At 46.2% G+C, this 8,940-nt stretch overlaps 1 long non-coding RNA gene across 1 annotated transcript; it reads left to right on the top strand.

Moving 5' to 3' along the window:
* The first annotated feature begins 281 nt into the window (after positions 1 to 281).
* LOC123583697 lies at positions 282 to 6,855 on the top strand. Its single transcript, XR_006704987.1, has 3 exons — positions 282 to 610; positions 1,642 to 1,736; positions 6,616 to 6,855. It is a non-coding gene; the product is annotated as an uncharacterized LOC123583697 (long non-coding RNA).
* The last annotated feature ends 2,085 nt before the right edge of the window (positions 6,856 to 8,940 follow it).

Here is an 8,940-nt window from a genome sequence, read left to right as displayed (position 1 = left end):
CCGTGCAGCAAGGCCGGGGGCCCTTCGTCCCTCACCGCCCTCCACCACACCGCCGTGGAATGCAGGCTGCTTGCTTTGTTTGTTTTCATGCTCCCCCTTTGCCGAGCTGTGTTTTCCTCTTGTAAACAAGGCAAGACCTGGAACGCACCGGAGGACACGGGAGCATAGTGATTTGCATGCCCTAATTAAACCGCCGTATCACGAGCTTTCTTTCTTTGGCGATACTGGAACGGAAACAAAGGTGTGCCTCTGATGCAGAGTCTGGAGTGTCATCCCTGGGAACTGGCATGAATAAAATAGGCCAGGAAGGTCTGCATGCCTTCCAACCTTCATGCAGCTCTGTGCTGCACGACTTAAAGGCAGAGCACCTGCCGTCACAGTCCTTAGTGGACTGGCCTTTATCTCAGGTGAGTGGGGCCTTTCTGGTTGGGTGTCTTGCTGACAGGTGTGCAGGGAGAGATGAGAGCCTGGCCCATGGGTGAATGATTGCTGTTCATCCATGGAATTCATTTTCTTATTTGAAATGCCGCATAATCGGGTGGCGGATAGAGCGCTGAATTGGAAATCCAGGATACGCAGACTTTGTGAGGACCCTGCTGCTGATACTTAGGTGAGCACCTTAACACCTTAATGCCTGAAATAACTCAATGATTGGTAATTCGTAATAAAAATGCAGACAATTTACACATGGTTTAAGTTTATAAAGCGCCTTCACACGGTTTAAGCCTTTTAATCTTCAGGTTCAGATGGGGAAAGAATGGCTGAGTGACATTCGTGTTTGGTTTTAGAGGACTGGGGGTGTCTCAGCTCCACGTTCGCTCTGTCAAGATCTTTTAGTTAATGAAGCAGATTTGATTCCAGACTTAATTCATGCCCAAATCACAGAACTTGATATCTGGCCTTTTCTTCTCTTTTCTTTCTTTCTTTTTCTTTCTTTTTTTTTTTTTTCTCGTTAAAAAAATACATTATAGATGAGTTAAGTGAGGTTCAGAGAGGGAAGAGAGTGGATAAAGTTCATTCAGCCTGTAAATTGCATCCATAGAAAATTAGGCCAGGGGCACCTGGATGGCTCAGTCGGTTAAGCATCTGACTTCGGCTCAGGTCATGATCTCACAGCTTGTGGGTTTGAGCCCCACGTCGGGCTCTGTGCTGACCGCTCAGAGCCTGGAGCCTGATCTGTGTCCCCCTCTCTCTTTGCCCCTCCCCCCATCAAAAACGAATAAACATTAAACATTTTTTAATAAAAAAAAAAAAGAAAATTAAGCCATAGACTTGGGTGAAATACCACTCTATGGGACCCAATACAGAATACTGTGTCAATGGTGTTCATAACATCTGTATAAAAGGCTGAATTACTTTGTATGTCTACTGACAGTTCAGAAAGGATGGATAGAGGAAATTCACTAGGTGCTTTGAATTCTTTGAAGTCAATGGAGTGATTACAAACAGTGGTCCCTGAAACATAACAAGAAAATAAAAATAAAAAGAGACACAATTTCAGTTGGGGTGGCGGGTTAAAATCTAAGTTAGGCATATTGAACTAGAAATAAATGATCTTATTAATCCTAAAGCTAAATTAGAGGTATAATTGCGAACTTTGCGACCCAGACTAGAAATCGTTTATTTCCCTTGTGTCCCCAGAGTGGTCCAGCAGTGGTGCTTTCCTGGGCCCGAGAACTCACGTGGAAAGAACTAGCAAGGATACTGAGAAGCTACATCTCATTCTGCAGTCCTAGGTAGTTCTTCTTCTCCTTCTTCTTCCTCGTCTTCTTCATCTTCTTTTTTTTTTTTTTCCTAAATGTTTATTTCTTTTTGAGACAGCACGAGAAGTGGAGGGGCAGAGAGAAGGGGACAGAGGATCTGAAGTGGGCTACGCACTGATAGGCTGCCAGCAGTGAGCCTGACGCGGGCCCCGAACTCATAAACCACGAGATCATGACCTGAGCTGAAGTTGATTGCTCAACCGACTGAACCACCCAGGTGCCCCCGTCCTAGGTAGCTCGTGAGCTAAAGAGAACCAAGACTCCTCGGAGACCAACAGGGAGAGGAAAATTTCCCCTTACCTTTTTTGGTTCTTTTTTTGGCTGGTGTAATAATTAAACTGATGAGACAGATTAACAGGATTAAAAACAAATTTAATTCATACTTACCGGAGGTCATAGAAATAGAAGACTCAAGGAAGTGACCAAAGCAGGCAGTTTTTATATCTTTTAGACAAAGAAACAATAAATTTGTAGAACTGATAAGACAAAGACACTTGGGCTTGGGTACTAATTAGTACTCATTAGTGAAGAGACTAAGCTGAGTTTATTTACACAGCATCTGGGTCCTGAATTCCCTGTTTGCAGTGATAAGGATGTCTCTCTACCTCCTGGTGCGGGGAAGGTACCTTTTACACGGCAGATTTATTTCTGGCTTTTATGAGGACAGAGTGGAGAGCCACAGCGTCCTTCTTGCACTGGTTATTTCTCAAGTGACTTTAATTCAAAGTAGTCATTATGCCACTCTGAGATATTTTGGGGCAGCCTGCCCTGAGCCCCATCGAGATCCGTTTCCTCCTCTTATAAGAACACCAGTCATTTGGATTAGGGTCCACCTTAATGACCTCGCTTTAACTTCATTGTCTCTTTAAAGATCCTATCTCCAAATACGGTTATGTGGTGAGGTCGTTGGGGGTTAGAACTTGCCCTTGTGAATTTGGAGAAGGGTCCAATTCAGCCTCTAACATATCCCGTATGTCAGATGTAATGAAGGAAGAGTACAGACACATCAGGCTGGAGGAAAGGACACATCTGGAGACATTCTTATTGACACAAGAAGTCAATCACGATTCTGGAAGGAACCCAGGCAAAGAAACCGCTGCTTGGGTCGGAGTCACTTTGGAAGTCTGAACTGTATCCCTGATCAATCATCAATTCAGGGATAACTCAGCAGTCTCAGCTGGTCTGGTGTAATCTTTTTGTGTGGTAGGCAACTGTTAGCTTGGAAAGATGCATTAAATATATATTAAAGTACATAAATAAGGAAGGGATTAGCCAAATCTATAGAATCACTAATTTCCTCAAAGGAAGAATATAAATATGAATACATTTTACAGTGGTTGTGATAATATATGTGAATACCATGCCTATTTTATGGTATTTGAAGCACTTAAGGGAGCGTGACACATTAGGCTTAGACTTTTATTGAGACAGGAATTTGACTAAGGTTTGTAATTAACTTTTAAATGTGTAAGAGCAGGGGCGCCTGGGTGGCTCAGTCGGTTGTGTCAGACTTCGGCTCAGGTCATGATCTCGCGGTTCGTGGGTTCAAGCCCTGCGTCGGGCTCTGTGCTGACAGCTCAGAACCTGGAGCCTGCTTCAGATTCTCTGTCTCCCTCTCTCTCGGCCCTTCCCCTGCTCATGCTCTCTCTGTCTTTCTGTCTCTCTCTCTCTCTCTCTCTCTCAGAAATAAATGTTAAAAAAATTTTTTTAATAAAAAATTAAAAAAATAAATGTGTAAGAGGATTAGTACAGTTTACATTTTGACCTCTTAGTTGGGTAAGTTTAAGTGTTTAGAGAAATTTCACTTAATATATTTATAAGTGTAATTACCTTTGAACATTAAAGAAAATGCAAGTAATAGATTTGAGTTTCCACATACACTGAAACCCCTTCAGAAGTAAACCTACCACCGGGGGCACCAGCCTCAAAGACAAAGAAAAGGAGTAGACGGGCGCAAAGGGCAAGATTAAACCTCCCCAAGGTACATCGAGAAGGTGGTCCTCTTGCAAAAGGATAGTCTCTTTTTGTATCTGATGTTGACTTGATTTTCTCCTTTTGTTTAGAAAAACAATTCGCTTTTGTGCTCCACTCAAATTTGGGACGCTTCTAGTTGGATATCAGCTCAACTACTCATTTTTATCTGCTGTGGGGTCACACATATTCATAGTACATGAAAATATGCGAAAAAAAATTACTTTGCTATTTCTATTTCTTATTTAGTCTTTCTAGTCCACTGGGTCGTGGAGGAGAGTCTAGATTTAGTCCAATCTGGAAAACAAAGTCCTATCCAATAGTTGAAGTGATCTTTTTGGAAGAACACATTTCCTGAGTGTTGTGTTTTCAGTGTGAAACAGTCTTTCCGATGATTGTCCCCAGACCCCTATTTTTCACCAAGATGGTGTCAGGGCACAGGAGGAGGGGCTCATAGATCCAAGCACTGGATGGATCTGAGGACTGCCCGGGGGTCAGCAACGTGAACCTCACGATTGGAGTTCCAGACCCTGGCTTTCCCACTGTGGGACAAGCATCCTCTCACACTGCAGACTCTTTCAGGGAATGACCCCCAGCATCTGCGGCACCATCCGGGCTCTCGGCGATGTTCCATCCCTTTCTCATGTCAATGGGGAACTTCTGGACACTGTCACTGGCCCCTTGGGGCCCACTGTCTAGGCTTCTCCCTCCACCCCTGCCCGTGCGGAGTGTGGCCATGTGGAGCGTTTCTCCTGGTGGCTGGAGAACCATGCCATCGGCTTCCCCCAAATCTTTCTGAATGTGTTTCAGGCCCCCGCTTTTGCCCTGGCCAAACCCCAAGCTGAGGACAAACGAGGACCACACCAGCTTAGTTTCTCAGTCTACTTCTGCCAGTGATCAGCTCCCCAAACTTTGCTGGGGTCAGGAGAGGCACATTTCAACCTTCACTGTATCACGTCCTGACTTCGTTTTACCTCAGTCGCATGGAAAGCAGATCCCTCTTGGCTCTCACTCTCCACCAGACCTACAGGAACTCAGAACATTATGTTTCTTTGTAACACAGCCCCACACTAGAGAGTTGGCATTAGAACTCAAGTCAGTTGATGGTTTCTGTTCAAGGCAGGATTCTGGGGTGATACACCTCACAGTTCATTCTTGGAGGTAGAAACCTCCAAGGGGGCATTCCTGGGGGCTAAGCGATAACTCATTATCGCTCTTACACTCCTCCCCATGGTCCTCTACAGGGTGAAGAGACCCCCGTTCTACTGTCTTCCTCTGGCTCCCTCATGCCCCCACATCCTTACTTTCTTACCCCAAAGGCCACTTGGCTGATGCATTTGCATCTGTTATTCCTGCCCTGTAGTGTGCCCTTCCTCCCCCTTCAGTCTTGTGCCTCCTCACCCTTCTGATCTCTCCTCCTCCCAGAAAACCTCCCTGACCACCATCTAGAATTATCTTAGATTTCTTCCGTTATCCTTCCGTCTCCTCCATTTCCCCTCATCTGTAATGTAAATGCCACCATGGCAGGAAACTTCCCATTTGGTTCATTTTTGCACCTCTGGTGCTTATCACAGAGTAGGTGCTCAAATATTTGCTGACAAAAATGAAACGTATCCCACGTATCTGTACTCTCGTCCGTAAATGGTAGGTCAACGATAACGATAATTTTGTCATGGTTGCCACGAAGGCACCCCTTCTGTGGACTGGTACCACTCTCAGCCGTGGACTTATATTATTTCCAATTTTTGAACATCCTGTTACATTTCACAAACAGAGACACCAGGGCTCAGAGGAGTTAATTTCTGCCTGAGGTCACTCCGATTAAATGTTAATAAGTGATATAGAGCTGAGAATAGACCCAGATATGTCAAGCCTTAAAGTTTTCTATTATATTACACTGCCTTTCAAATAACAAAAATAGTGCTTTCGTTTTACAAGGTGCTTTGAGGTACTCTGGGACACGTAAGGTGAATTGAAAATAACTCTTGATTTGGTGTCAGAATACAAAGATTTAACCCAGGGTTGCTCAATCTTGGCACTGTTAACATTTCAGTCCACAGAACCCTCTCCGGTAGGGGCTGTTCTGTGCATTGTACGATGTTCAGCGGCATCCCTACCTCCTGCCCACTGGATGCCAATTGTGTAATTCCTCCGTGGTGACTGCCCCCCATCGCCACACATTGCCAAAGGTCCCCTGGAGGCAAAATTAGCCCTGATTGCAAGCCAGCACTTTATGCCCGATGCCTACCATTTACACGATCTTGATGAGCTCTTTGTACTTGTCCGAGGTCAGGGACCCACGCTGTGGCTCAGGAGCTGCAAATCTGCCCCCCATATGGTAAACTTTAGCAGTAGCTCTGTGAAATTAAAAGGAATGACATGTATTGGGGGCTCGTAAGGGATCACGTAAGGCTTGTATCGTAAGGTATCATACTAAAGTATATAGTGTCTTGTTCAGTCCGGTACCCTAGGGAGTACTAGGATTAGCTCCATTTTACATGTTCAGAAAGTGAGGCTCAGAGGTATAAGGCAACACGCTTACGTTTACAGATTCAGCAGGTGTGAGAGAGGAGAGTCAAACCCAGGTGAATTCCAAAATGGGTGATTTGGAAAAAAAAAAAAAAAAAAAAAGTAAGACATGTGGGTCAACTCTACTCACTGGGTCATGTGGAAAGTTGGACGGGTCATTCCATTTTGTTTGTTTGGTCAATATTATCATATTGCAGTATACCAACCAACAAGATTTGTTTATTTTCTGCTCCACTGGGCAGTCAGGGCAGAAAAGAAACTAGGAATATTAATACATACCCTGAGCTGCAACGTTGAGTACATATTCCTTAATTTCCTCTGTGACTGCAAAAACGAACGTCTGTCTTCACAGAAAGGAAACAACCCATAGACGTCACCAAACACCAATATAATCCCTTCTTTCAAAACGAAAAGATAACATTTGATTCCCATGACGGAGGAAGGCAGTGCCCAAGTCCGGAATCCATCAAATAAGGATAATTTCACGGAGCCTCCACACTTCAGGATTTCAGTTCTTAACGGCTTTTTATGGTTCTGGGTAATTTCACTGTTGTTATTGTTTTAAAGATAAATAAAATCGGTGCTCTCTGCAGGGATTGAACAGTGGAAAATGGTATTGTTTTGGTGAGAGAGAGAGGGGAAGAGGGACAGAGACAGAGAGAGAGAGAGAGAGAGGGAAGGAGGCAGGGAGAGAGACAGACAGAAGGAGGGAGGAAGAGGGAGAGGGAGAGACATCACTGGGAAGGAAGGAAAGAACAGACAGTATGAAAACCACTCCAAGAAGTTACAAGTAAGGAAGCTATAAACAGTATCTTCTCTACAGGATGAGGACGTGTGTTTACATGTATTGGGTTCGCCTAATGCTTGGGAATAATGTCCCTTCTCCATGCTGGAGCCGCTGACTCAGCACGACCATCACCCTGGCCTCCCCCTCCTGGCCCAGCGCCTCTAGATGGCACAGAGTGACACTCGGGTGGCCGTGCCCTCAGGCAGCCTCTCCCGGCCCACTGCTCCCTCTCTGGAAGGAGCTAAAATAGACCCACGTCTGCCTTCTCAAAGGAACTTTGCACAGCTTGGGGACTTGCTCTCCTCTGTGGTTTTTGAAAGTTGCGGGGGAGGCTCGATTCCCTCACCTGGAAGCTGGTTGTCTTTCTGTGCCCCCAGCCAGGCAGCTTGGAACAGCTCGGAAATTACGAACCCTTGTCACTTCATATTAGGAAGAAAGTGCTCCTCTCCGTGGCTTCAGTGACACCTCAGATTCAATTTAGTTAGTGGGGACAGGGGTAAACGTTGCTAGGCATTATCTAACTGCAAGAACATTCAGCAGCCAAAGGAGATGGTGGTGATCCACTACGCCCAGAGAAGTTTCTGGAGGGGAAAAGGATGTTACTTATATCACTCCTTCTCTCCTGGAGGGAAAGATGCCTGCACCAGACCGTCTTCGACCGCCCAGAGTCAGGGAACTCACATGGCACAGGCACGTGGTAGGGGGCGAGGGGGGGCGGGGGAGGGGCCAGAAACTTCAGCTTTCGGGGATTTTTAAATTATTCTCATTTTTCTGCCTCCCCCCCCACCTTGGGCCAAATCATTGGGTCTTTCCGTTCACTGTGATTGGTCTTGCCAATTTCATGCCCTAGAGGAGAAGACAGAATGATACCCAGGATGAGGGTTTAGTTCCTGCTCTATCACTAATCAGCTTTGTGATTTTAGGCAAAGGAGTCCCTTTCTCGGCCTGAATCTGTTCATGAAGGTATTCACACGGAGCAATAGTCTCCAAACCTGCCCCCCTCCCCACCCCGCCCCCCATCCGTGAGCTCTGTTTCTCCAGTGGAATGTTTCCTGGAACTCCGGTGTAGGGAGCAAGAGGAAACAAGCCAGTTGGCATGGATGGCTGAGCAAAGGGCCGAGAAATGAGCCGGCTGGGATTCCTCCCCCAGGAGGCCTCCTCTCCCTCAGGGGCAGCCCCAGGCTCCTCCCCAGTTTCCTGGGTCTTCACCAAAAGGAGCCGGAAAAATCCTCAACGGTTTTATCTACCAGCGTCTCTAACATTTTCTAAGTTTACTCTGTTAATGAGATGAGATCATGCCGGGGAAAGCACTGAGCCAAAACTGCAAGCACGTTGTTTCGTTATTGAGACGATTCTGATTTTTCCGAGGGGGTTGCAAGCGTCCTTGTTTCTGGCCCACAAAGGCCCACGGGCTGCTGGCTTCGCCTGGGCATTGGTAAGAACGAAACCCAAGGTACAGCCTCGGGAAGGCGGCTTTGTTCTCTTCTGTGAACATAAGAGCCTAAACCAGTGTTGAGCAACTCAGGGAAGAAAAAAAGGAGAGAAAGAGAGAGATCTGAATGGCTTTTCTTAATAAAGCATTTCCTCTTGTCTGAAAGCAGAACACAGAAGGAAGCTGGGGAGAACAGGAACCCCCAGGGCTGTGGTTAGTCACCAGCTGCCATCACTGCCATTGCCACTCGCTGCTGGATGGGGGAAGGGTGGGCTTGCTCCAACTCGCTCGCTCCTTCATTCGGTTACCTGGAAAGGTGGCAGGGAGGCTGACCTCCTAGGAGAGCCGGCCCCCCTGGGCTCTTGCAGTCACACGTGGGAATTGATCGACTGGTTGATTGATTCACTGATTCATTCATTCATCCCATCGGGACTACTGCTGACTACACCCAAGAGAAA

The sequence above is a fragment of the Leopardus geoffroyi genome, chromosome B1 (genome assembly GCF_018350155.1).
Source record: "Leopardus geoffroyi isolate Oge1 chromosome B1, O.geoffroyi_Oge1_pat1.0, whole genome shotgun sequence".
In the NCBI taxonomy this organism is placed as follows: Eukaryota; Metazoa; Chordata; class Mammalia; order Carnivora; family Felidae; genus Leopardus; species Leopardus geoffroyi.
This window is presented reverse-complemented; position numbering and strand designations above follow the sequence as displayed.